Below are 26,805 nucleotides of genomic sequence, written 5' to 3'. Positions count from 1 at the left end.
TAGGTGCAAGAAAAATTTCACCAGAAGGATATTTAGATCAACAGAATTATGACATACTCATTTAAGGCTTTTCTTTTTCTCTCATTAAAATTTTTTTTAAAAGGGGGCTAGCTCTGTGGCATAGTGGGTAAAGCTGCTGCCTGCAGTGCTGGCATCTCATATGGGCATCGGTTCGAATACATTTCCGATCCAGCTCCCTACTGATATGCCTTGGAAAGCAGTAGAAGATGGCTCAAATGCTTGGGCCCCTGGATCCATTCTGTAGGCCCGGAAGAAGCTCCTGGCTCCTGTCTTTGGATTGGCCCATCTCCAGCTGTTGTGGTCATTTGGGGAATGAACCAGTGGATGGAAGATTGCTCTCTCTCTCTCTCTCTGTCTCTGCCTCTCTGTAACTCTGCCTTTCAAATAAATAAATAAATCTTTAAAAATTTCTTTAAAAGATAATTGTTTAATATAAAAATATATAAATGTACTGCTGATGTATAACAGATTAAGTAATACAATGTATGACAACACAAAGGCTGGCATATGAAACAGAAGTATATTTTAACCTACTTACATTATGTTTTATATTATATGTAAAGTAAATAATATTTGAAAAATAGAATATAATAAATCAAATATAGACATTGTAAAATCATAAAAACTTCTAAAATTAGTGGAATGGCTAATAGGGTAAGAAAGAAGACAAAATAAATACTATATATTACTATATACATATATGTATATATTCAGCTAATTCAAAACAAAGTAGAAAAAGGACATATTTTAAAAAGCCAGTAACAGGGTTCACTGTTATGGCATAGTGGATTAAGCCACTATCTGTGACACTGGCATCCCATACAAATACTAGTTCTATTACTGGCCACTCCACTTCTGGTCCAACCCCCTGCCAAAATTCCTGAGAAGACAGCAGAAAATGGCCCAAGTGGTACTTGGGCCCCTGCCATTCATAGGTGAGACCTGGATGGAGTTCCAGGATCCTGCCCCAGCCCCAACTGTTGTGTCCATTCAGGGAATGAACTAGCAGATGGAAGAACTCTATCTTTCCCTTAAATAAACACTTTTTTTAAAAAAGCCAGTAACATGTCAGATTCAAATTCAAATACGTGAATTATAATTTAAATTTATAAATTGAAAATACTTGCATATGTTTTAAGTGCTCTGAATAAAATACAGAGTTGTTAAAAACAATACACAAGTATATGCTATCTAAAAGAAGAACACGTTTAATGTAAAGATACGGTTATGTTCAAGTAAATGCACAAGAAATACATACGGTGAAAACTGATGATAAAGAACACAAAAACCCAGATTATATTTTTAAAAAGAGACACTGATCAGGTTTTGCAAAATTAAAAACTTTTGCTCCTCAAAATACCATTCAGGAGATTAAAAGTAATATAATAGCCTAGAAGAAAATATTCATAGTATGTTTGTTCAACAAATTTCTTGTATTAAATACTCAAAGAATACTTTATAACCCAATAAGAAAACAAATTACTAGATAAAAATGAGCAGTTCATTTGGAAATTTTAAGAAAGAAGCTACAAAAAATGGTTAAGAAGTGCATAAAGTGATCTTTCACAACATTAATCCTCAGAAAAAAGCAAATTGAAACCACAGTAAAATATTAATATGTAGTCAAATCTGCAAACAACCTAAGTAGACATTAACAAGTGACTGAATAAACACCTATACAAGCATACTCATAGAGTACAATGCTTTTCACTAATAAAAAACCATGAAGACTTCTATACATCAAAGTAGAAAACTGTCACAAGCACCACTGGTCACACAGCTCAACAAGGCTAATGCTATGCTTTGGAGCACAGGGAAGAATCACACAGAATCGTGATAGTCTTTTTAATATAATTTATTGTTCAATACCACTCAATATATATTCAGTGCACACATCTAAAGGTCAAAACTACTCAATATGTCATTAGTCCACAGGTCATAACACACATCTAGGAGTAAGACAACCTCTAAAAATATCCTGCAATAGTAGTAAGTATAACACATACAAACATAAAGGCATAATCGATCTAAACAGTCATGGCTAAGGGTGTAATATGAATGCTGCATTCCCAAGGTTCATATCATGGTCTAGAAAATCAAAGTCCAGAGTCCAGAGTCTCCGTTACCAGTCAGAGAGATCTCAGAACAGTCACTTACGGACAGTAGTGGGGAGATGAATGGCACTCTGGGCAGTAGGCTCGATGGTGAAGGGTTGGAGAAGTTACCAATAAGAAGTCCAATCCAGCTCCAATGTCAGCTCCGGCAGCGGCTGGGACGTCCAGGCGAGATTGGATCCAGCAGAGTGGGGAGCAGTTTTGGTCAGTGAAGACTCAAGCAGACTTTCGGCAAGATGAGGTGGATCCACTCGACCATCACTGGCACTGAGCCAAGGTCCCCGAGGGGATGAAGAGCAGTTGTGAGGCTTGCCTTTTATCCCCCCTCTGGAGTAGGTGGGCGGTGAATGTGCTCTAGGGTGTCACCAATCACAGGCTCATCATTTTGGGTGTCACCAACCAGATGTTAGTGTTTGGGTGTGACCAATGGTGTGTTAGGGGTCTTCTGGGTGTGGCCAATTGTGGTGCAGTAGTGTCAGTGAAGTAATGTGGTAGCCAGCTGGTTGGCTTCTTATGATGTAATGTCTCCCAGTCCTTATCAAGCTTCATCATCTATGTCTGTTCTGACAGAGGGTCTGGGCAGTTCCTGGTGCTTGGTGGCATCAGCTTAAGTAACTCCATTTTGGTTTTGCTTTGTAGTCTTAGTTTAAGTAACTCCATTTTGGTTTTGCTTTTTCTCTTGCTTTTTGGGTTAGTGGTGCTTTGTAACTCTTTTGGGACTCCTGTGGGATTTCCCACAAAAACTCTCCAAAAATATTTTATTAATCAAAAGAATGTTTTACAAATAAGACATATTATACTATGTGAACCACATAAATTATTGTAAAATTATTATAAAATACAGAAATAATTATAAAAACAAATCTTTGTCAATACTAATTAGATCAGTGGTTTCCTTGAATTTGGGGTTGTTGTAATTGACTGCAATTGGACTTGTTAAGATACTGGACATATTTTGTGCATGTCTGCAAATTATACCATACCAATGTGAACTAAAGATAAAGATAAGCAATTCAAATGACATTTTTCATAGGATAAAAGGCAAATACTAATGGTATATTAACTTTCAGATAGGTATCAATTCACATATATTAATCTAAGAAAATGCATTCAGTTGTTTATCAAAAATGATGGTTTGATTGACTGATATGTAGATACCAATAACTTGGGTGATGTATTATTAGCGTGAGATACTCTAATATTTAGCCTTTACTCATATTGATAGTACTGTCATTTTAACCACTTTCAAATACTCTCCATGTGTAATTCAGGCTATTAAATTCCATGCACAGAATTTTGGGTGAGTCACTCAAGTATTTAAGCTGACACATTTAACTTTCTCCAAACTGTTCAAATATATATAATTAACTGAGTCATATATTCATTTATTTCTACCAACAGTGTTTATTATATTGAGTAATAGAGGTATGTTAGCTTGTTTAAATAGAATAGTACACTTCAAAATTTTATTATAAATTAACTTCAATTATTATATAAATTAGTAATCCACCCAAATTATTCCTTCTTATATCTACTACACCAGTTATTTCAACATAGATGTGGTCAGTCCAACACAATAAACTGTACTTTTCCTAACAAGACCTAACAAGATACTTAGACCTTACAGTTTAGAATTGCGTAATAGCTAATTTGTGACTGGAAACACTGCAAACCCTCCCTTAAATTCCTTAAATTCTTTATCATTCTCAACCAGAGATGTATTTGTGTATGGTAGACTGAGACTATTCATGATTACAGACATCATCCCTGAAACACAACTGCCACACCTAATCACTCTTATTTCTCTCTCTTCCAAAGGAAGTCAGTAAAGACGTCCTTGTGTATCTACTTTCTGAAGAAAATTTACTAATCTAGTAGTTTTTGAAATTTTTATTGATTTAAATAAAATGTAAAAACCAAATTAACTGAATATGTACCGAGGTTTTCTTTTGTTCATGTGTGAAAAACAGTTTTTCCATGAGAAATATGGTCACAGAAGCTTCAGGAAAAAAGATATGAATGAATGAAATGAAATGAATGAATATGAAAAAAGCTGAATGAATTTAATTAAATAAGCTACATTTCTACTAATGTCACTGAAGTGGTTCATATAGCCCAAAATTAATGACTTATAGGATCTTCCATGGCCTGATGTTACTATGGAAGTAATTTCTTTCTTACATGCCATGCTAGATTTCTGTTGATTGCTTTCCTGTTGTTTTAATTCTATAATGTCTCAAAGTGTAGAGATATTGAGTCATCTACTTGGCATTCCCAATTTGGCAGTCATACCATATTCTTAATACTAAACACTCAGAATAGCTTGGGGATTAAAATATAAGTTGAACATTATAATTATCAAAGTCACTTTATGGAATGAAAATTTTGTATTAGCATGGTAAATTCTGCTACACATATATAATATGTGAAATATCCATTTCTGTAGAACAAATTGTGCCTTAATTTGATGGCTTAAAAAAACAAAAATTATTTTATCATTCTGTGTGACAAGAATCCAGTATGCAATTTGTGAAGCTGAAGATGACACTAAGGCTATATTCCTACAGCTGAAGGCTCAATGGAAGAACCAGATGTACTTCTAGGCTCATTCAAATGGTGAGCTTAATCCTGACTGTATCCGGATTTCAGTTCTTCCTTGGTTGTTGACCAAGAAACTTTGCTCAGTTCCTTAATAGATGAGTCCCTTTAATATGGTTGCTCCCAATGTGTCAGCTAGCTGGCATGAGAGTAAACAAATGACAAGAGAAGTGAGCAAATGGAAACTAAAGTCTTCCAGTTATGTAATTTTAGAAATCACATCTCATTGACTTTGCCACATTTTACTTATCAGAATCAACATACTAAGTTCAGCCCATACTCAAGGAAGAGGACATTACATAAAGTTGTAAGTAGTAGGATATGAGTCATCCTAGAAGCTGCCTCTTACACATAGTAACAACTTAATTTCTAACTTAACTAGCTAAAGTATTTCCTATAGTCTACAAGTGAATCATAGCCAAAACACTAAGAATCCTGAAGCTATACTCCATAGGCTCTGTGATCTTAAGAACCAGCTTTGGAGTTTTATAATTGCCTTCTTTCACAACTAATTTCAAGAGGAAAGAACCACAAAAGGATGACTATTATCCTCCTCATGATCTAAATCAGATCAACCCTGGTGATCTTTGACAAATAGGTCTCTGAGTTCTTTATTCTCATTTTCAAATTGAGAACAATAATGTATATCACACAGGGCTTCTCTAAGGCAAAAGCCTTCTTTGTATTATCCTGCTGAATAAATTTTGCTTCTCTGAGCCCTGGATCTATATATTTCAGAACTCTGATGGTCTGAATTCTGAGAAAATTCTGAAAATTCTCTTTAATTCCTTTTTTCCCTAGTCTTTATATTGTGTCTATCTGAAATGTGATTGATTGAGTTTTAGTCCCTATGATCTTCAACCTTGATTTCACAATTGTTAACATGTCATATTACATGGTAAAAGAGTCTCTGTAACAAAAATTACTTATTAATTTACCATAATACAGAGATACTGTCTTGGGTTGTCTGGATGAGTCAAGGGCAATCACATGATTCTTGAAAAGCATAGCTGGAGCACAAGTGATGCAACAGAAGGGAATGCCAGAGATATTCCAAGGGTGAGACTGACTTGACAAATTCCTGCTGGTTCTGATATGGAACCTTGTATAAAGACTAGGGCAAGGCCATTAGGAACTAGAATAACTCCCAGCAGATATCAAGGAAGGAAATGTAACCCCAGTCCTATGACCACAAAGGATGGGGTTCAGCCAACAAAAGGGATGAGCCTGAAAGTAGATTACTTCCCATATACTCTAGTAAGGCAGGAAGCCCTGCTGACATTTTATTTTTTATTTTTAAGAAATTTATTTTATGCATTTGAAAGACAGAGTGACAGAAAAGAAAGAAAGAGAGAAAAGGAGATTTTCCATCCTCTGGTTCACTCCCCAGATGGCTGCTTGGCTCCTTGGCTTACCAGGGCAGAACTAGAAGCCAGGAATTCCATCTGGATCTCCCACATGGATGGCAGGGGACCAAACACTTGGGCCATCCTCTTCTATTTCCCTGGCACATCAGCAGTGATTTGGATTTCAAACAGAGCAGCTGGGACTCAAACCAGTGCTCCAGTATGGGATGCTAGCATCGTAGGCAGCAGCGTAACCCACTGTGACACAACATCAGCCCCAACACTTTAATTTTAACCTAAGATCTCTGTCAGCATCCTAGAAAATTGTGGCATAATAAATTTTTATTGCTTTAAGCCAGTGAATTTGTAGTGATTTGTGATGGCAACAAAAGAAAGCTAATATTACAAACACAATAGACTTTCTTTTTCTAACCTCCATATCTATAATCTCTTGGATATTTTTCATCTCCTTATCTTCCTTTGCTGCATTTTGAATAGCTTATTTACATTTATCATCTAATTCATCAATTCTCTCATCAACAATGTTCATACTCAGCCTATCCTTTGAGTTTTTATTTCAATGATTGTAGTTTGTACTTAGAGAAGCTCCAACTTTCAAAATATGTTAAAGTTATTGCCATTAATAATTTATTCGTTCCTCTTTTCATGAATTTATTTGGGCCTTTTCTACTCAGTTCCTGTGCATTCTTTTTCTGAATAGTCTAACATCCGTAAATCTGTCGCTCCCCCTCTTCGTGGAGGAGCAACACAGGACCCTGCGCTGTTCTTTCGTCTGCTCGGCCCTCCCCGGGTTTGCTGCTGGTTCTTCCCGGGTTGGCTACTATCCCTTCCACCTCCGTGGAAGGGCAGTTCCCCCTGGCCGCATTCCCCACTTCCGCAGGGGAGCGGCACACCGCCGGCCGGCTCTCTGGGGGCTGCACGGGTTCCCTTAGGTGTTCCCCATAGATGTTCCTGGTGCATGCTGTCTCTCTCCTCCTTTATAGTCCTCCTCCGCCAATCCCAACTCGGCTGAGTACGCTGCTCTCCAATCAGGAGCAAGTCCTACAGTTAATTGGTTGAACTGGAGGCAGCTGTGCGGAAGCTGTTTACTTCTCTCCCAGCGCCATATTGTGGGAGAGCAGATGCATAGAATAAGTCCTAATTCGAGCAACTTAGTCTAGTCCGGATTGCTCCCCACAGATCCCCCTTTCTTTTTATTTTTTGGCGTTGATACGCGCCTGTCTTCGGTGTCCCGCAGCACACACTCTGCTGTACTTGCTAGAGTTGCCACAGGCTCTTACAAGTCCTATCAATCAGGAAAACCGAATCCGGGTCCTCTCTTCGCCATTGTGAGGAGGTTTTTAGGCGCTGATGCGTGCCTGTGTTCGGTGCCCTGCAGCGCATGCTCTGCTCTGCCTGCAGGGGACTTACAAGACCTATCAGGCAAACCGAATCCAAGCCTTCTCATTGCCTTATTGTGGGGGAGACTTATTAGTGTTGGTTCGTGCCTATCTTCGGTGACCTGCAGCTCATACTCTGGTCGAGCTTTGCTGGCGCTTACCGCCTTAAATCAGGCAGACCGAATCCAAGCCTCCTAATTGTTGCATTGTGGGGAAGCTTTACTGATGTTAATTCGTGCCTGTCTTCGGTGACCTGCGGCTAGCCGCCCAGGTACTCATCGCCTCACTAATCGGGCAGACCGAATCCAAGCCTTCTAATTGGCATGTTGAGGGGAGGCCTTATTTTTCTCTATTTCTCTATCTCCGGGCATTTCTATTTCTCCCATTTTACTTCTGTCTGCCAACATTCCTATTTCTCTTTTACTTCTAAACTTCTGTTTCTCTTATCCCCGCAGCTTCCCGGCACCTCGCCCTGCCGGCAGCTTCACGGCTCCGCGCAGCTTCCCGGCGCCTCGCCCGGCCAGCGGGCTCCGCCCCGAGGCTGCTTCTCCGCGCCTCGCCGGCTCTGAGCCGCTTCAGCCCGCGCCTCATCTGCGCGGCTTCCCGGCTTTGCGCGGTCCGCGGTCTCCACGCTTAACCCTTTCGCGTCTGAACCACGGCCTACGCCAGCGTTCCCTATCTATTCACGCCCCGTGCTCTCTCTGCACGCGGCGGCTTCCGCGAGTAGCACAGCGTAGCTTGCGTCTCCGCCACTAGGATTCAATCTAAGTTCCCCGGGCTAGCCTGGCGAATTCAACCCAGCGTACGTCTCCGCCCCACAATTTGGCTTCCCGTCCTTTGCTCCCCGGGCTAATCAGACGGATCCCAATCTGGCTTACGTCTCAGCTTCTGGTTTCAACTTTTCGCCCCCTATTCCCGGGCTAACTTGAGAATCCCAAAGTGGCTTTCGTGTCCGCCTTGGCCTGCCCCCCACGGCTTCAATTTCCCTAACATTTTTCTCTACCCGGTATGTTTCCCTAAGTTTTCCTCCAACGATATTCCTCCCTCATTTCTCCTGGCCTCTCCCCACAGTCCGCGTCCGAGTCTGTTTGTTCTAGCTTTCACTTTCGCTTTCGACCTTAGAGATTTCTCCCAGCTTCCCCCCGTAGTCCGTATCCGAGTCTATGCCTAGGCTTTCAATAGCTTCTTCCGGCTCCTTTTTCGTCCGGCTTTTCCCTAGGCTGTTTGCTAGTTTCTCTCTCCGATATTTTCCCTAGTTCTTCCCGTTTCTTCCCTCCTAAGTTTCATATCCGTCCTAAGTTTCCTATCCGAGTCACGGCACCATTATGTCGCTCCCCCTCTTCGTGGAGGAGCAACACAGGACCCTGCGCTGTTCTTTCGTCTGCTCGGCCCTCCCCGGGTTTGCTGCTGGTTCTTCCCGGGTTGGCTACTATCCCTTCCACCTCCGTGGAAGGGCAGTTCCCCCTGGCCGCATTCCCCACTTCCGCAGGGGAGCGGCACACCGCCGGCCGGCTCTCTGGGGGCTGCACGGGTTCCCTTAGGTGTTCCCCATAGATGTTCCTGGTGCATGCCGTCTCTCTCCTCCTTTATAGTCCTCCTCCGCCAATCCCAACTCGGCTGAGTACGCTGCTCTCCAATCAGGAGCAAGTCCTACAGTTAATTGGTTGAACTGGAGGCAGCTGTGCGGAAGCTGTTTACTTCTCTCCCAGCGCCATATTGTGGGAGAGCAGATGCATAGAATAAGTCCTAATTCGAGCAACTTAGTCTAGTCCGGATTGCTCCCCACAAAATCCTTCTGCCTTTAAACTTCTGCTTTCTTGTTTATATTGACTTCCACTCACCGCTTGCTTTGTGGTGTGTTTTCATGGTGAAATATCTGTGATTAAATGTGTTGATATTTCAATGGACCTGACTTGCAAAACTTTCCTCCAGAGTCTGCTTGTTTATGGCCCTGCCAAATAGCCAAGTGACACATCGGATTCATGATCATTCAGATTCACTGCCTTTCATGAGTTTAAGATCCTTCCTGAGGTTTCACAGTTCAGCCTCTTCCAGCAATCTCACAGCACGTAATCACCTCCTCAAAGTCCCCACACTTCCTGGCTGTCTGCCAATTCCGGCAAGCTCATGGTTGCTCCACCTGTCACCAATCTTTGCAGCTTCCATCCTAGTTACCCTAGGTACCAGCTGTTTCCTCCCTGTTTCCTGGCTCCAATGCCTCAACCACTAAGAGCCCTTTAGAGTACCAGCAGTTCTTCAAAAATGGTAAACAATCAACATCTGGATTTTTGTGGAGTATGAAGGAGTCCCAGAGAATCCATAAATTTCCAGTAATAGAAGTATATATTTAAAACTATGCATTATAAATATGCAGCAACCTAAGTCTCTTTCTTGAAAATGTTGATTCAGTCTCTCTGGAGTGACTCAATATTTTAGAAAGTATTATCAGGTTTAGCTTGGATCAAATACTTATTTAAGGATAGGACAGACATGAAGCATTTGGAATAGCAGACACAGGGACATAATATGTGACCATCACACTCAATCAGCAACACTAGTCCACAATTATCATTTGCTTATAGTTTGAATTACACATGTACTGTGATTCTCCTAATCCTTCTCAATTTGGATCCAGTCTCTCAAAATTTATCCCCCACTGCTTCCAAACAAAGCACTCTTCTCCAGCCAAAATTCTTTATTTTCCTTTCCTCCTTCACATGATTCCAACCACTTGAATTTATCCATATTAGTGTCTGAATCGTCCTGAGCTCTCAGGTCTACTCTGAACAGATACAGAGATATGATCTTTGGACTTAAGTAATCATACCACACCTTGAGCATTTATTGACTCTATCACCTTGCGAAAGAGATTTATTTTCCAGAAGCCTGCATTGCCTCATTTGTAAAGGTGGGGTGCAAATACCAATTTCTCAGTGCTATTGGGCTCCAACAGTAACCAGAACAGGATATGCTATTAGCAAATCATTAACCTTTACCAGAACTTAAGTAAACAATTTTACTCTGCATGTTCTGAGAACATTTCTTGTTACCTGCGTGACATCCTTCACACCATATTTAATTCTCCTGTATATTATATACCATTCTTGATCTATGTTCCTTTGCATGGTAATTCAATTTATTCATATGCTTATTTCCTGTCAGCTCCAAAATATTTTAAACTCTAAGAGCACAATCCAAGTCCCATCATACTTCAAAGATATTTTCCACCACAGTGCTAGAATGGGGAGCAATCAGCCTATCACACAGAGCCCAGAATTGAGTGAGAAGGATCCTTGGGCCAGAAAAATTTCTAAAGAACTAATATTTAGTATTCATCTTCATAATATTTTGTTTAACACAAAGAAATCTGTGAGCAAATTTACAAAGAAATGTAAGATATCAGGATACCTTCCTTCAAAACAATTGCTACTATAATAACATTCATGTTCATATATGGTCAGGAAATTATTTTGTACATATTATACTAAATAATCACAATAAGTCTAAGTAACAAAGGATAAAAAGGTAACTACAGATGATGAAACTGAGGCTTAGAGAGGTTTACTAACTCATTCAACCTCATGCAGCTAAAAATGTACACATGCAACAAAGGGTTATTTGGCAGCAAATCTGGGAAGAGGGGGGAGTTTATAAAAAGGGGGCAAATATTATTTTTTCTTAGTGCTATCATTAAGGTATATTCCCTGCATATTGTCTAGAAAAAAAATGAGGCCAGTGCCACGGCTCAATAGGCTAATCCTCCGCCTGTGGTGCGGGCACCCCGGGTTCTAGTCCCAGTCGGGGCACTGGATTCTGTCCTGGTTGCCCCTCTTCCAGGCCAGCTGTATGCTGTGGCCCGGGAGTGCAGTGGAGGATGGCCCAAGTGCTTGGGCCCTGCACCCCATGGGAGACCAGGAGAAGCACCTGGCTCCTGCCTTCGGATCAGCGCAGTGCGCCGGCCACAGCACGCTAGCTGCGGCGGCCATTGGAGGGTAAACCAACGGCAAAAGGAAGATCTTTCTCTCTGTCTCTCTCTCTCACTGTCCACTCTGCCTGTCAAAAAAAAAAAAAAAAAAGGAAATGAAATCAGCATATAGAAGAGTTATGTGTACTTTCATGTTTATAGCAACTCAACTCACAATAGCTAAAGATATGGAATCAACACAGTCCATCAATTGATGGCTAGGTAAAAAAAAAAAAATTGTTATATTTACACAGTGGAATACTACTCAGCCATAAAAAGAATAAAATATTGTTTTTGCAACAAAATGAATATATTATACTTAGCAAAATAAGTCAGTGCCTAAAAGATAAATATTATATGTTTTCCCTGATTTTTTAAAAGATTTTATTTATTTATTTGAGAGGTAGAGACAGAGAGGTACAGAGGTACAGACAGAGGGAGAGACAGAATGGAAGGTATTCCATTTGCTGGTTCACTCCCCAAATGGCTACAACAGCCAGGGTTAGGCCAGGCCGAGGCCTGGAGCCACGAGCTTCTACTGGGTCTTCCACGTAGGTGAGAGGCCCTAGTACTTGGGCTATCTTCTGCTTTCCCAGCCATAGCAGAGAGCTGAATAGGAAGACGAGCATCTGGGACAAGAACTGGCGCCCATATGGGATGCTGGTGCAGCTGGTGGAGGCTCAGCACACTATACCACAGCACTGGCCCCTGTTTTCTCTGATTAGTACAGAGTACAAAAAATTTAATGTATATGAGAAAAACTGACAATTTGAGATTTGATTATTGTTTATAGCCCTTGTCTATATTCTTGAGGAACAGTGGTTTTTCTACTAACTATTTGCTGTCTTTATTTAGTGGAGGGATAAGCTTGTGATTATAAAGTAAACTGAAAGTATGTCATTGTAAAAATTAAAAGAAGAATAAGTAAAGAAGGATAGAGGGATGGATGGAGGGAGAATAGGGAAGAAAATCACTAAGCTCTTAGAACTATACATATGGGCATCTGCTTCTCTTGGAACCACCCCCCTGGCTGTTGTAGCAGGAGGTTTTCTTACTTAAATCTTGCCTTGCTAACTGGAAAAAAAGTATATATGAAATATATGAAATTTTTCTCTATATAAATTTTTTTTAACAGGCAGAGTTAGACAGTGAGAGAAAGAGAGACAGAGAGAAAGGTCTTTCCTCCATTGGTTTACTCCCCCAGTGGCCACTACGGCTGGCACACTGCGCCCATCCAAAGCCAGGAGCCAGGGTTTCCTTCTGGTCTCCCATGCGGGTGCAGGGCCCAAGCACTTAGGCCATCCTTCACTGCCTTCCCGGGCCACAGCAGAGAGCTGGACTGGAAGAGGAGCAACCAGGACAGAATCCGGCGCCCAACCGGGACTAGAACCTGGGGTGCCGGCGCCGCAGGTGGAGGATTAGCCAAGTGAGCTGCGGCGCTGGCCTTTTTTTTTTTCTATATATAAATTTTAAGAAGTAAAAAAAAATAGAATAAACAGAGGAATGATAGATGGAAGATTAGCTATCTTCAAAAGAAGTATAGTTGACCCAGATCAGGTAGCATCTAGGAACCTCTGTCTTTTATGACACGGCTGTTCTCAAAACCCACACAGTTATCATAATGACAAATCTGAGTTGTCAGTTGCAAATGAAATTCCAGAAATGACATCAGCCTACACCTGCATTTACAAGTCATTACTTGTCATTTAGAACACTACCTATCATTCAACCCATTATTTATTTACTTTATGATCATAATATTTGAATTGAAATTACATTCTGAATTCAAGTAACAAGCCAAAAAGGGTGGTATGTAATCTCAATTTTAGCCATTATAAGAGCCCTAAACTCTTTCTGTATAACAGTGTGAAAGCACTTGATGCCACTGAATTTGACACTGAAAAATGTTTAAGATGGTAATTTTACATTATGTGTATTTTACTATAATTCTTCCAAAGGAGGATTCTTAGTACTTGATTTGGATAGCAAAACTGTCCTTAACTCTGCTTTGACTTTCTATTTAAATTTCAGTGAATTGGAAATTCTTTATTGCATGTATTTAACTCATATGTGTTTTCATACTTCCTTCTTATTGTTATTTTTTAACTTCCCAAGGAATAGTGACACAAATTTCTTATGGTCATATTGCCTACCGCACTATAAACTCCAATGGCAAAATAATGTCTGGGAAGTGGTAGCAATTTAAGTGTTCATAGGAAATAATGAACACATGTGTGTGAGTGTAATCATTATTTCTCAATCTGTGGTGTACGCATCCCACCTAAAAAGATAAGTCACTTAACTTTCTGATACAACTATACATGTAGCATCAGAGTGAAGAGCTGTGGATGGTGAGTCTTTAAGAGTCTAAGCGATGAAGTCTTGGGGAAGAATTATTTTGGAAAAAGACTGCAGTTACTCATTGGTGAAGGATTACATGAGCAACCTTAAGGGGGAGGGGAGAATGGGCATGAGAGAGATTAGGAAAAAGCTTATCCAGCCATTCATGTCATTTGTGAAGGATAAAATAAAGGACTGGAAGAAAATGGTTTGTGCACTTATTTTGCTAGTCTGACATGAATTTGAAGAGTTATGAAAAAGCCAAGGATGAGAATGGGTACAGCATCTTAGCAGCTATTGTTCCCAAAAGAAACAGCCTATTCACCCCATTCAGTGTTCAATAAATTTGCGTGGGTCTGAGCAAAATGACTTCCATTGTCAGGTGATTAACTGTAAAATCAAGAAATCAAGCATGCCACATCACTCCATGAGCATATTTGGGTAAATCTAGGATCAGAAAGAATTATGTGAAATAAATGTCTCAAGAGTCAATAGTCACTCCTTGAAAATCATTCCTGCCAGTGCTGCAGCTCACTAGGCTAATCCTCCGCCTGTGGCACCGGCACCCCGGGTTCTAGTCCCTGTTGGGGCACCAGATTCTGTCCCGGTTGCTCCTCTTCCTGTCCAGCTCTCTGCTGTGGCCTGGGAAGGCAGTGGAGGATGGCCCAAGTGCTTGGGCCCTGCACCCACATGGGAGACTAGGAGGAAGCACCTGGCTCCTGGCTTCGGATCTGTGCAGTGCGCCGGCCATAGCAGCCATTTTGGGGGTGAACCAACAGAAGGAAGACTTTTCTCTCTCTCTCTCTCACTGTCTAACTGTGCCTGTCAAAAAAAATAAAGAAAGAAAATCATTCCTACTGTGCTCCATGGAACGGAAAATCTGTCTGGGATGGACTAAAATGATTGCCTCTCTGTTGGCAAATCAAGAGCGAAATTGTGTTGTAATTATTATATGAGGAAATTTGTGCTTTTAACAAATACAACTCTAAGAAAGGAGAGAAAAATATTTTATCCATTCACTGGGTGAAAGCAAAATAAATGCTTTACTAGACCTACTGGAAGACAGAGTGATTGGCCAGGAAAAGATGGTCATGGTGAGAAATGAAAATGCCACCATCATGGATAAGGCTCAAATTTTGAATGAGTTTATTATTGGGAAATGACAGAAGGCTTGCTGCAAATTTATCAGGCATTTCTGTGAAGAAGAACCTCACCTTGCGTAGAAGTTGAATTTGCACTCAGGTAAGGTTGAGTAATTCTACTTAACATCCAATGGTCTCAGTATCTTAAGCCCAGTTACTGTTATCGTTATTTTTTTAGTCTAGAAGAGGCTTACTCTCATCTTAGCCTCAGACTCCATTCCTGTATGTGTGGCTCCAGTGTAAGTCTCTTGTCTACTCTTTTTGCACCTCTGCTGATGACAGCTCACATTAAGTTATGTGTAAATTCATTATCGTAGCTCATTCAATGTGCTTAGTGTTCTCAATCTGAATCCTTTATCTATTTGGGAAACAATGTATACTGTCACTATTTTTATATATACTAAGAAACCCACAAATTTATAGGAAGGGAAGATAATAATCTCTTTTTCTGCCTACTCCCCTCCTTATACCTATGACCCTATTAAGTGCTTTTCAGAATATTTTCTAATGATGGTATTGTCAGAGAGAAAATTGTGTATATGCCAAAAATAAGTATGCATCAAATAATAAAGGATTGAATAAAGTAGCACTGATGTTGTTTGCTAGACAACTGCTGTTGTGTTGTGTTGTATAGAATGGCATCCTTGATGGTTCTAGTCTGAATGCAAGCCAATCTGTGGTCTCAGTACCTCTCTCTCTAGGATTCTTAGAAGAGACCTTAATGGGGTTCTGGTAACTGATTTTGCCTATACCTATAATGGGTATAGGGTGAAGATGGGATCCCTGCTGGCCTACCAACACTTTCCAGAGCTGACTCAGGGACAGGAAATGTTCTTCAGAAGAAAAAAAAATCTGCTTTTTCCAAAGCTTACTAATGTAACCAGTGGTCATTTATTTTTAATAAATCTCTCATTGTCTTATATTGTTTATTTGTTTTCCTATCCCCTCCTAACCCAAAGGTATTCCATCACTGACAATGAAGGCCAATCATGATTTATTGTACCTGAGATAAGCCATCCTCATGCTCTTTATTTTTATTTAGCCTTCTACAATCATATAAACACACATACTGTCCACTTTGCAGTTAAATGTCTGAATCAGTTCTAGATTTCCATAGCCTTATGGAGGAACATAGTTTAAAACAATTTATTATATGTTTCAGTATAACTGGAAGAAAATAATCCAAAGATTTGCAACATATAAAAAATCATAAATTGTAAAACTACTCTCATCTGGTTATTCAGAGTCAGGGCTAAGACAATTACCCAATAAAATGGAAAACACTTCCTTGTTGAGAAAGCAATACCAAAAACACATAAACAGATGTTCTATTGCCAGAAATTCAACTTCCAAAAAAAAAAAAAAAAGATTTCATGAAAGCACTGAGAGTAAAAATTAGCCTTTCAACTCCAAATGGACAAGATACAACAAGATGTCGTTTGCTGTCTGTGGATTCAGTATAGCATGATGATTTATCATGGCTCTGCAACCTTCAGAACAGGGAAACGATCATTAATTATGGCTAGGCTTGGGGCCGGCACTGTGGCATAGTGGGTAAAGCTGCTGCCTATAGTGCTGGCATCCCGTATGGGCGCCTGTTTTGGTCCCAACTGCTCCTCTTACAATCCAGCTCTCTGCTACGGCCTGCAAAAGCAGTGGGGAATGGCCCAAGTTCTTGGGCTCCTACACCCATGTGGGAGACCCAGAAAAACCTCCAGCCTCCTGGCTTCGGATTGGCACAGCTCCAGCTGCTGTGGTCATTTGGGGAGTGAACCAGCAGATGGAAGACCTCTCTGTCTCTCTGCCTCTGCCTCTCTGTAACTCTACCTTTCAAATCAATAAATAAATAAACCTTAAAAAAATTCTGGTTAGGTTGTGTGTTACTTCTGCGTATGGTAACAAATACAGAAGTATTATCTGTTAGAAGTCTCAAGAGCATTTCTAATTTGTTAGTTCAAGCTAATTTCCAACCAGGGATTGAGTGCCAGGAAGTAAAACTAACATTTACTGGATTTTTAAGGTTTCTGTGCTTTTGATAAGTATGTTCTATTTTTTTTTTGAAATTTTCATTCATAGATTGTAGGGAAAAATTATTGGGTGTTGATACCAAATCTAGTGAGACATTTTAATATTTTCCTTCACAAAGGAGACATATCTCATTGGACTCATCATATGAAATTAGTTTCTTTGAGGGAATCACACTTTGAGTAGAATTTGGCAGTGTGTTCAGTGATCAAGAACACAGATTGGATTCACAACAGGTCAGTTATAAGCTCTATGATCATTTGAAAAATGTCTTTTCCCTTCTGAAGCACTATTTGCTCCTAGGTAAAATGAAATTAACAACACTATCCCGTGGAGTCCTTGAAAGAACTAAATCAGGTTGTAAAAGGCTGATTTTAACATTTGCAAAAAGTAAACAAGCAGTAAATTTGCTGCAAGTATAAATACTTTATTGTTATTTCTTCAGTAGAGACATAGAATCATGATGCTGAGTAACAAGTATGAAATCCAGGAACTAAGAATCATAACCCACATTGCAAAGATGACAAATCATTTTTTAATTCTATAAAAAATGGGAAGCATAAATAATCAAATCAAGATTGTAAAAACGCATGTAATTTACCTGAGAATGGGAGTGGTTTAACTTCAGGGAAGGCTTTAGAATCAAGGTGGGCTTCAGGTTTGGTCAATTTCTGTGGGGCTGCAACAGCCAATCAGTTGTAATTTCTGTGAAGCTCCCTGAAAAGAATAATAATAGACCCTGCTTCACTAGAGGTGATTAACTACAGAGAAACCAGGTGTGTGCAAATGCATTTCAAGTGACTCTGATTTGAAATTATTATGACATTTCCTTGGCTCTAAAGTCTACAGTAGTGCTCTATTAGAACATATCTTCACAAAGTAGACTAGAGGCACTTGAAACTTTTCTCAATATCCTAAATTATTTTTCAGACACTTCTTTAGTTTCTTAGGACATTCGGACCTAATTAGTCAGAACTTTTTCAAATGTGTACTTTGATTACAGTCAACAAGTTATTTATGTTCATGAATACCAATAGTAACCACTACATCTCTATCTCCTAATCCTCACCAAAATTTTTTTCTATATTTTGGTAATAGGCATTCTTTTTTTTTTTTTTTTTTTTTTTGACAGGCAGAGTGGACAGTGAGAGAGAGAGACAGAGAGAAAGGTTTTCCTTTACCGTTGGTTCACCCTCCAATGGCCGCTGCGGCCGGTGCACTGTGGCCGGCGCACCACGCTGATCCAAAGCCAGGAGCCAGGTGCTTCTCCTGGTCTCCCATGGGGTGCAGGGCCCAAGCACTTGGGCCATCCTCCACTGCACTCCCGGGCCACAGCAGAGAGCTGGACTGGAAGAGGGGCAACTGGGACAGAATCCGGTGCCCTGACCGGGACTAGAACCCGCGGTGCCGTCTCCGCAGGCGGAGGATTAGCCTAGTGAGCCGTGGTGCCGGTGGTAATAGGTATTCTAACAGGGGTGAGGTGATATCTTATTGTGGTATGGATTTGCAATTCTCTAATGGCTAGTGATACTGAGCATTTTTTTGTCTTCTTTTTATTTTTGTCTATCTGTACCTCTTATTTTGAGAACTGTTGATTCAGATCCTTTGCCAATTTCTTAAGTGGACTGGTGGATTGGTTGTTTTGTTGTAGTTGAGTTTTGTGAGTCCCTGACACAGTATAGATATTAACCTTTCTCAGAAAAGTAGCCTGCAAATAGTTCTTCCCAACTGTGTCAGATGTCTCTTCACTCTGTTTTATATCCTTTGCTGTACAGAAGTTTCTGCTTTAGATACAATCCTATTTATCTAGTTTTGAGTTCGCTGCCTTTACTTTCGGGGTCTTACCAAAAAATCATTGCCTACTCCGATGTCTTGAAGTGTTTTCCCTAGGTTTTCTTCTAGCAATTCCATATTCTCTGTTCTTATATTTAGGTCTTTGATCCATTTTGAGTTGATTTCTTTATATGGTGAGAGATAGGAATATAATTTCATTCATTTATATCATTTATATCTATTATATAAAGTAAATATAATAATATATATTATGTAAAGTATATATAACATATATATATATATATATACTTTTGCCAACATAATTTATTGAAAACACTCTCCTTAATCCAATGTATGTTCTAGGCACCTTTGTCAAAAAGCAGTAATTTCAGGGCTTTCTGTTTTGTCTCATTGATCTATCAATATTTATGCCATTACTATACAGATTTGATTGCTATAATTTTGTAGTATGCCTTGAAACCAGGTAAAGCGATGGTTCCAGCTTTTATTTTTGTTGCTCAGATTCATTTTGGCTATTCTGGGTCATTTTTGGTTCCATAAGAATTTTAGGATTATTTTTATCTTATTTTGTAAAGAATATCACTGATATTTTGATAAGAATTGTATTGAATCTGTAGATGGCTTTAAGTAATAGGGGCATTTTAATGATACTAATTCTTTCACTTCATAATTAAGAACTATCTTTCCATTTTTTATGTCTGGAGATTTTAAAATCAGTGTTATATAATTTTCTTTTTTTTAAGACTTTTATTTAATGAATATAAATTTCCAAAGTACAGAATATGGATTACAATGGCTTCCCCCCCATAATGTCCCTCCCACCCGCAACCCTCCCCTTTCCCACTCCCTCTCCCCTTCCATTCATATCAAAATTCATGTTCAATTCTCTTTATATACAGAAGATCAGTCTAGCATCCATTAAGTAAAGATGTCAACGGTTTGCTCCCACACAGAAACATAAAGTGAAAAATACTGTTTGAGTACTAGTTATAGCATTAAATCACAATGTACAACACCCTAAGGACAGAGAGCCCACATGAGGAGTAAGTGCACAGTGACTCCTGTTGTTGACTTAACAAATTGACACTCTTGTTTATGGCCTCAGTAATCATCCTAGGCTCTTGTCATGAGCTGCCAAGGCTATGGAAGCCCCCTGAGTTCACTGACTCTGATAATTTTTAGACAAGGCCATGGTCAAAGTGGAAGTTCTTTCCTCCCTTCAGAGAAAGGTACTTCCTTCTTTGATGACCCATTCTTTCCACTGGGATCTGACTCGCGGAGATCTTTCATTTAGGGTGTTGTTTTTTTTTTTGTTTTTTTTTTGTTTTTTGTTTTTTGTTTTTTGTTTTTTTTTTTTTGCCAGAGTGTCTTGGTTTTCCATGCCTAAAATAGTCTCATGGGCTTTCAGCCAGATCCGCATGCCTTAAGGGCTGATTCTGAGGCCAGAGTGCTGTTTAGGACATCTGCCATTCTATGGGTCTGCTGTGTATCTCACTTCCCATGTTGGATCATTATCTCCCTTTTTTATTCTATCAGCTAGTATTTGCAGACACTAGTCTTGTTTATGTGATCCCTTTGGTTCTTAGTCCTATCATTGTGATCAATTGTGAACAGAAATTGATCACTGGGACTAGTGAGATGGCATTGGTAGATGCCACCTTGATGGGATTGAATTGGAATCCCCTGGTATGTTCCTAACTCTACCGTTTGAGGTAAGTCAGCTTGAGCATGACCCGTATTGCACATCTCTTCCCTCTCTTATTCCTACTCTTATATTTAACAGTGATCACTTTTCAGTTAAGTTTCAGCACTTAAGAAGAATTGTGTATTGATTAAAGTATTCAACCAAAAGTATTAAGTAGAACAAACAAACAAAAAATACTAAGAGGGATAACATATCAAGTTGCTCATCAACAGTCAGGGTGAGGGCTGATCAAGGCATCACAATACCAGATTTTAGGACATACTACAGGGCAGTTGTAATCAAAACAGCATGGTACTGGTACAGAAACAGATGGATAGACCAATGGAACAGAATTGAAACACCAGAAATCAATCCAAACATCTACAGCCAACTCATATTTGATCAAGGATCCAAAACCAATCCCTGGAGTAAGGACAGTCTATTCAATAAATGGTGCTGGGAAAATTGGATTTCCACGTGCAGAATCATGAAGCAAGACCCCTACCTTTCACCTTACACAAAAATTCACTCAGCATGGATTAAAGACTTAAATCTACGACCTGACACCATCAAATTATTAGAGAGCATTGGAGAAACCCTGCAAGATATAGGTACCGGAAATGACTTCTTAGAAAACACCCCAGAAGCACAGACAGTCAAAGCCAAAATTAACATTTGGGATTGCATCAAATTGAGAAGTTTCTGTACTGCAAAAGAAACAGTCAGGAAAGTGAAGAGACAACCAACAGAATGGGAAAATATATTTGCAAACTATGCAACTGATAAAGGGTTGATAACCAGAATCTACAAAGAAATCAAGAAACTCCACAACATCAAAACAAACAACCCACTTAAGAGATGGGCCAAAAACCTCAATAGAAATTTTTCAAAAGAGGAAATCCAAATGGCCAACAGACACATGAAAAAATGTTCAAGATCACTAGCAATCAGGGAAATGCAAATCAAAACCACAATGAGGTTTCACCTCACCCCAGTTAGAATGGCTCACATTCAGAAATCTACCAACAATAGATGCTGGAGAGGATGTGGGGAAAAAGGGACACTAACCCACTGTTGGTGGGAATGCAAATTGGTTAAGCCACTATGGAAGTCAGTCTGGAGATTCCTCAGAAACCTGAAGATAACCCTACCATTTAACCCAGCCATCCCACTACTTGCAATTTACCCAAAGGAAATAAAATTGGCAAACAAACAAGCTGTCTGCACATTAATGTTTATTGCAGCTCAATTCACAATAGCTAAGACCTGGAACCAACCCAAATGCCCATCAACGGTAGACTGGATAAAGAAATTATGGGACATGTACTCTATAGAATACTATACAGCAGTCAAAAACAACGAAACCCTGTCATTTGCAACAAGATGGAGGAATTTGGAAAACATCATGCTGAGTGAATTAAGCCAGTCCCAAAGGGATATTTGTCATATGTTCTCCCTGATTGATGACAACTAACTGAGCACCAAAGGGGAAACTTGTTGAAATGAAATGGACACTATGAGAAACAGTGACTTGATCAGCTCTTGTCCTGACGGTTGATGTACAATGTAATACTTTATCCATTTTAGTATTTTTTTTGTTCTAGTACTGCTGGTTGAACTCTGTAATTTACACACAATTATTCTTAGGTGTTTAAATTTTAACTGAATAGTGATCCTGTTAGGAATTTGGAAAACATTATGTTGAGTGAAATAAGCCAATCCCAAAAGGACAAATACCACTTGTTCTTCTTGATAGGTGACAACTAACTTAGCACCAAAAAGGAAACCTGTTAAAGTGACATGAACACTATATAATTTTCATTATAGAGATTTTTTGCTTCTGTTAAACTTATTCTTAAATATTTATAGTTTTGTGGCTACTGTAAATTGGAATTTTTCTTTGATTTCTCTTTCAGCATGATTACTGTTGGTGTATCAAAATACTACTACAGGGGCTGGCGCTATGGCACAGCAGATTAAAGCCGCAGCCTCCAGCTCCAACATCCCATACGGGTGCCAGTTCAAGTCCTGGCTCCTCCTCTTCTGATCCAGCTCTCTGCTGTGGCCTGGGAAAGCAGCAGAAGATGGCCCAAGTCGTTGGGCCCCTGTACTCCTGTGGGAGACCTGGAGGAAGTTCCTGGCTTCCGGCTTCAGATCAGCTCAGCTCTGGCCATTGCAGTCATTTGGGAAGACCTCTCTCTCTCTCTCTCTCTCCCTCTCTTTTTTTCTTTGTGTAACTCTTTCAAATAAATAAAATAATTCTTTAAAAAAAAAAAACAAAAAATACTACTACATTTTTACATTTACTTTATATCTTGCTACTTTACTGACTTCCAACAACTTTTTTTTGTTAGGTTTTAGTATTTCCATGTATAGGATTGTATTATCTTCAAACATGGATATTTTGAATTCCTCCTCTGAATTGTGAAGCTCTTTATTTCTTTCTCTTCCTTAAATGCTCTTGCTAATATTTCCAATGCTATATTGAATAAGGGTGGTGAAAGTGGACATCTTTATCTCACTCCACTTCTAAAGGGAAATGCTTTCAGCTTTTTCCTATTTAGCGTGATACTGCCTGTGGGTTTCCCATAGACAGCTTTTAAAATTTGGAGGCTTGTTCATTCGGTATCTAATTTGTTGAAAGATTTCATTATGAATGGATTTTGAACTTTATCAGATGCTTTTTTCTTCATATAATGAGATGATAATATGGTTTTTGTTGTTCATTCTGTTGATGTGATGTATTATGCTTATTGATTCGCAAATGTTGAATCTTTCATCCCAGGGCTAAATGGGCTAAATCCCACTTGATTGTGTTATATCACCTTTTTGGTGTGGTGCTGGATTCAGTTTGCCAATATTTTGTTATGGATTTTTGCATCTATGTTCATCAAGAATATTGGTCTATTTTTTCTACGTGTGTGTAAATTGTGTCCTTTTTTTGGTATTGGAATCACAGTAAGCTCACCTCATGAAAAGAGTTTGGCAGAATTCCATCGTTTTGGCAATTTTGGCATAGTTTGAAAAGTACTGGAATCCATTTATCTTTTAATGTTTTCCTAAATCTGGTTGTAAAGGGATCAGGTTGTAAATACTGGACTTTGATTTGATGGAAGACTTTCAATTATGCTTCAATGTCACTATTATGGATCTCTTTAATTTTTCATATCATCTTAATTTAATCATGGTAGTTTATATTTATCCAGAGATTAATCCATTTCTAAGAGGTTTTCTAATTTTTAGTATAGAGTTATTAATAGTAGTTTCTTCTGAAAATTTGTATTTCTGTCTTATCAATGGTAATGTCACCATTTCAGATCTAATTTTATTTGAGTATTTTCTCTTTTCTTTGTCTAGCTAAAGATTTGTGCATTTTGTTTTCCTTTTAAAAAATCAGCTTTTTATATTGCTGGTCTTTTTAAAATATTTGTTTCAATTTCATTTAGCTTTGGAGTGATCATTATTTCTTGCCTTCTGTTAATTTAGGGTTTGGTTTAATTTTGTTTTTCTAAGTTCTTAAGATACATTATTAGACTGAGATATGTCTATTTTTTCAATGTATGAATTTATTGCTCTAAACATTTCTCTTTTTTATTTATTTCAAAGGCAGAGATACAGATAGACAAGGAGGGAGGCAGAGAGAGAGACAGACAGACAGACAGACAGAGACAGAGACAGACAGCAAGCTCCATCTTCTATTTGCTGGTTCACTCTCCAGATAGCCACAATGACCAGGGCTAGGTGAGGCTGAAGCCATAGCCAGGAGCTTCTTCTGGGTCTTCCATGTTGGTGCAGGGACCAAGAACATGGGCCATCTTTTGTTATTTTCCCAGGTGCTTTAGTAGGGAGTCAGATCGAAAGTGGAGCAGCAGGGACTTGAATTGGCACAGATATCTGATGCCGGCACTACAGGTAGAGGCTTAACCTTCTACACCACAGCGCAGGTAACTAAACTTTTCTCTTAATAATGATTTTTCTGCATTCCAGAGATTTTAATATATGGTTTTCATTGTTTTCAAGGGATGTTTTATTTCCTTTTTAATTTCTTCAGTGACTTATCTGTTACTCAGAATCATGTTTAAGTTTTAATTAAATTTAATTTTCATTTTTTTTCTAATTTTTTATACTGTGGTCATATAACTGCCTCCCCTCTGTGTGTCTGTGTCTTCATATGTTGTTCCTCCTGCCTGTCTCTGTTCCTAAGTTTCTTTCTCTGTTGGTAAGGACAACAATGATATTGGATCAAGGACTCATCCTGTTCCAGTATGACTTCATCTTAAACTAATGACATTCTAAACGAAACTGTTCTGTAATAATAGCACATACTGAATCACTGGGGATTAGGACTTCAATGTACCTTTAAGTGGCAGGATTGTAAGTCAACCCATAACAATGCATAGCTCACAAAGTGGTTACAAAAACTGTTATTCAAAATTTGTTTTCTTTAAGTGAATGATTTGTATACTGCCATTCTATATTTTAGATTCCATTAATCTAACATCTAAATATCCAGTTTCTTATTTCTGGTGATATATACTCATAACTGCTTATTTTCAAGTGTATTTGTAAACCTCGCCTGCCAGTATTTTTCACATTTTGAGTGGAATACTTGTGGTTTGAATTGCCACATGATATATAAGATTCAAGACCACGTCTACCTCTTTCCAATTATTTGGTCCAATGTGGTTCCAAGATCAGTCTTTCACTTGCATCGGTCAGAATTCTCTATGTTGTTGAAGAAATCTGATGCAAGGACACTGTACTTTTGACTGTCAGTCCAGCCAAGCTCCTTGCTTCTCCACCCCAGCGAGCTTTGAGCATGTCCCCTTTGCAGTCTTCCTCCATTGCTCAGGAATGCTCAGCACTTCTCCTGACCTTGATATCATGGTTTATGTGGGCAAGTTCCTCGTTTATATGAAAGCAGCAATGCCCCAATGAACACGCCCATTAAATTTTGAAGGCTGTGCTTGGAAGTCTCAGAGAGCTCTTAGTTATCATTAATAATATATTATAGAATTCAACTGCAATACTCAGTAGAGGATATACATCAAAAACACTTAGAAGTATTTGTATGTGTTTGTAATTCTGAGTGTCACCCTTAGAGAGTCTTTTTTTTAAAAGATCTGTTTATTTAAAAGTCATTGAGAGAGAGAGAGAGACAGAGACAGAGACGGAGACGGAGAAAGAAAGATCTTCTAACCAATGGTTTACTTCCCATATGGCTTCTATGGTCAGGGATGAGCCAGAATGAAACTAGCAGCCAGGTGCCAGCAGCCAAACTCAGAAGCCAAGCACTTCATACAGGTATTCCACATGGGTCTCAGGGGCCCAAACACTTGGACCACTCTCTGCTGTACTTCTCAGTCCATTAGCAGGGAGCTAGAATGGAAGTGGGGCAGCCAGGTCATGAACAGGCACTCTTAAAGGATGTTGGCATCACAGGTGGTAGTTTACCAGCTACATCACAACACCAGCACACTTAGACTTTTCTAATTAGATAATATTCAATATTTTTGAAAGGTTTTACAAGGAGCCAGCACTGTGGCTCAGTGGGTTAATGCCCTGGCCTGGAGTGCCGTCATCCTATATGAGAGCTGGTTTGAGTCCCAGTTGCTCCTCTTCTGATCCAGCTCTCTGCTATGGCCTGGGAGAGTAGTAGAGGATGGCATAAGTCCTTGGGCCCCTGCACCCATGTGGGAGACCCAGAGGAAGCTCCTGGCTCCTGGCTTGGGATCAGATCAGTGCAGCTCCGGCCATTGTGGCCATCTGGGGAGTGAACCAGTGGATGGAGGACCTCTCTCTTTGCCTCTCCTCTCTCTGTGTAACTCTGACTTTCAAATAAATAAATAAATCTTTAAAAAAAAAAGAAAGAAAGGTTTGACAAGCAGAATCAAGATCCGTAAAGTACTTATTCCAGAGCCTAACTCTCATTAAACATTCAATACAAAATAGCTGCTTTAAAGGCATGTTAATAGGACTCTTTTTGAAATATTTATTTATTTTTATATTATTTGAAAAGCAAGAGGATAGTCAGAGAGGTACAGAGGCAGACAGACCGATAAAGATTATCCATGCATTGATTCATCCTGCAAAATCCTCCAACAGCTGAGGCTGAAGCCAGTAGCCTGCAACTCAATCCAAATCTCCCATGTGGTGGCAGGGACCCAGGTACATGAACCATATTCTTCTGCCTCCCAGAGTGTGTGTTAGAAGAAAGTTGGATTGGAACTGGGGTATGAGGAACTTGAATTGAGCACCCCAAAATGGGATGTGGAAATTCAAAGTGAGAACTTAACAGCTGCCAAATACTACCCCCAATATGAATCTCTTACCTGCGACATCCCATTAGCCCCTCATTGCCTGTCCCATCTCTTTAA

The 26,805-nt window shown here is 39.4% G+C and overlaps 1 protein-coding gene and 1 pseudogene across 3 annotated transcripts in view; both read left to right on the top strand.

Annotated features, from left to right (window-relative positions):
- LOC100358658 (caspase-1) overlaps positions 1-22,363 on the top strand; it is a 48,056-nt gene extending 25,693 nt beyond the window's left edge. Inside the window, exon 9 of one of the 3 annotated variants that reach the window (XM_051820192.2) lies at positions 22,345-22,363. The gene's annotated coding sequence lies outside the window, so the exon portion shown is untranslated. Of the gene's footprint in view, positions 1-103; positions 3,973-22,344 lie in introns of those variants that run through there. The other 2 variants (XM_051820187.2, XM_051820182.2) reach the window with 2 other exon arrangements.
- On the top strand, positions 2,195-15,592 carry LOC108178203 (caspase recruitment domain-containing protein 18-like; annotated as a pseudogene).
- Positions 22,364-26,805: the final 4,442 nt, after the last annotated feature.

This window comes from Oryctolagus cuniculus, chromosome 1 (assembly GCF_964237555.1).
Source record: "Oryctolagus cuniculus chromosome 1, mOryCun1.1, whole genome shotgun sequence".
In the NCBI taxonomy this organism is placed as follows: domain Eukaryota; kingdom Metazoa; phylum Chordata; class Mammalia; order Lagomorpha; family Leporidae; genus Oryctolagus; species Oryctolagus cuniculus.
Note: the sequence above shows the minus strand (reverse complement) of the source record. Positions and strands in the feature narration are given on the sequence as shown.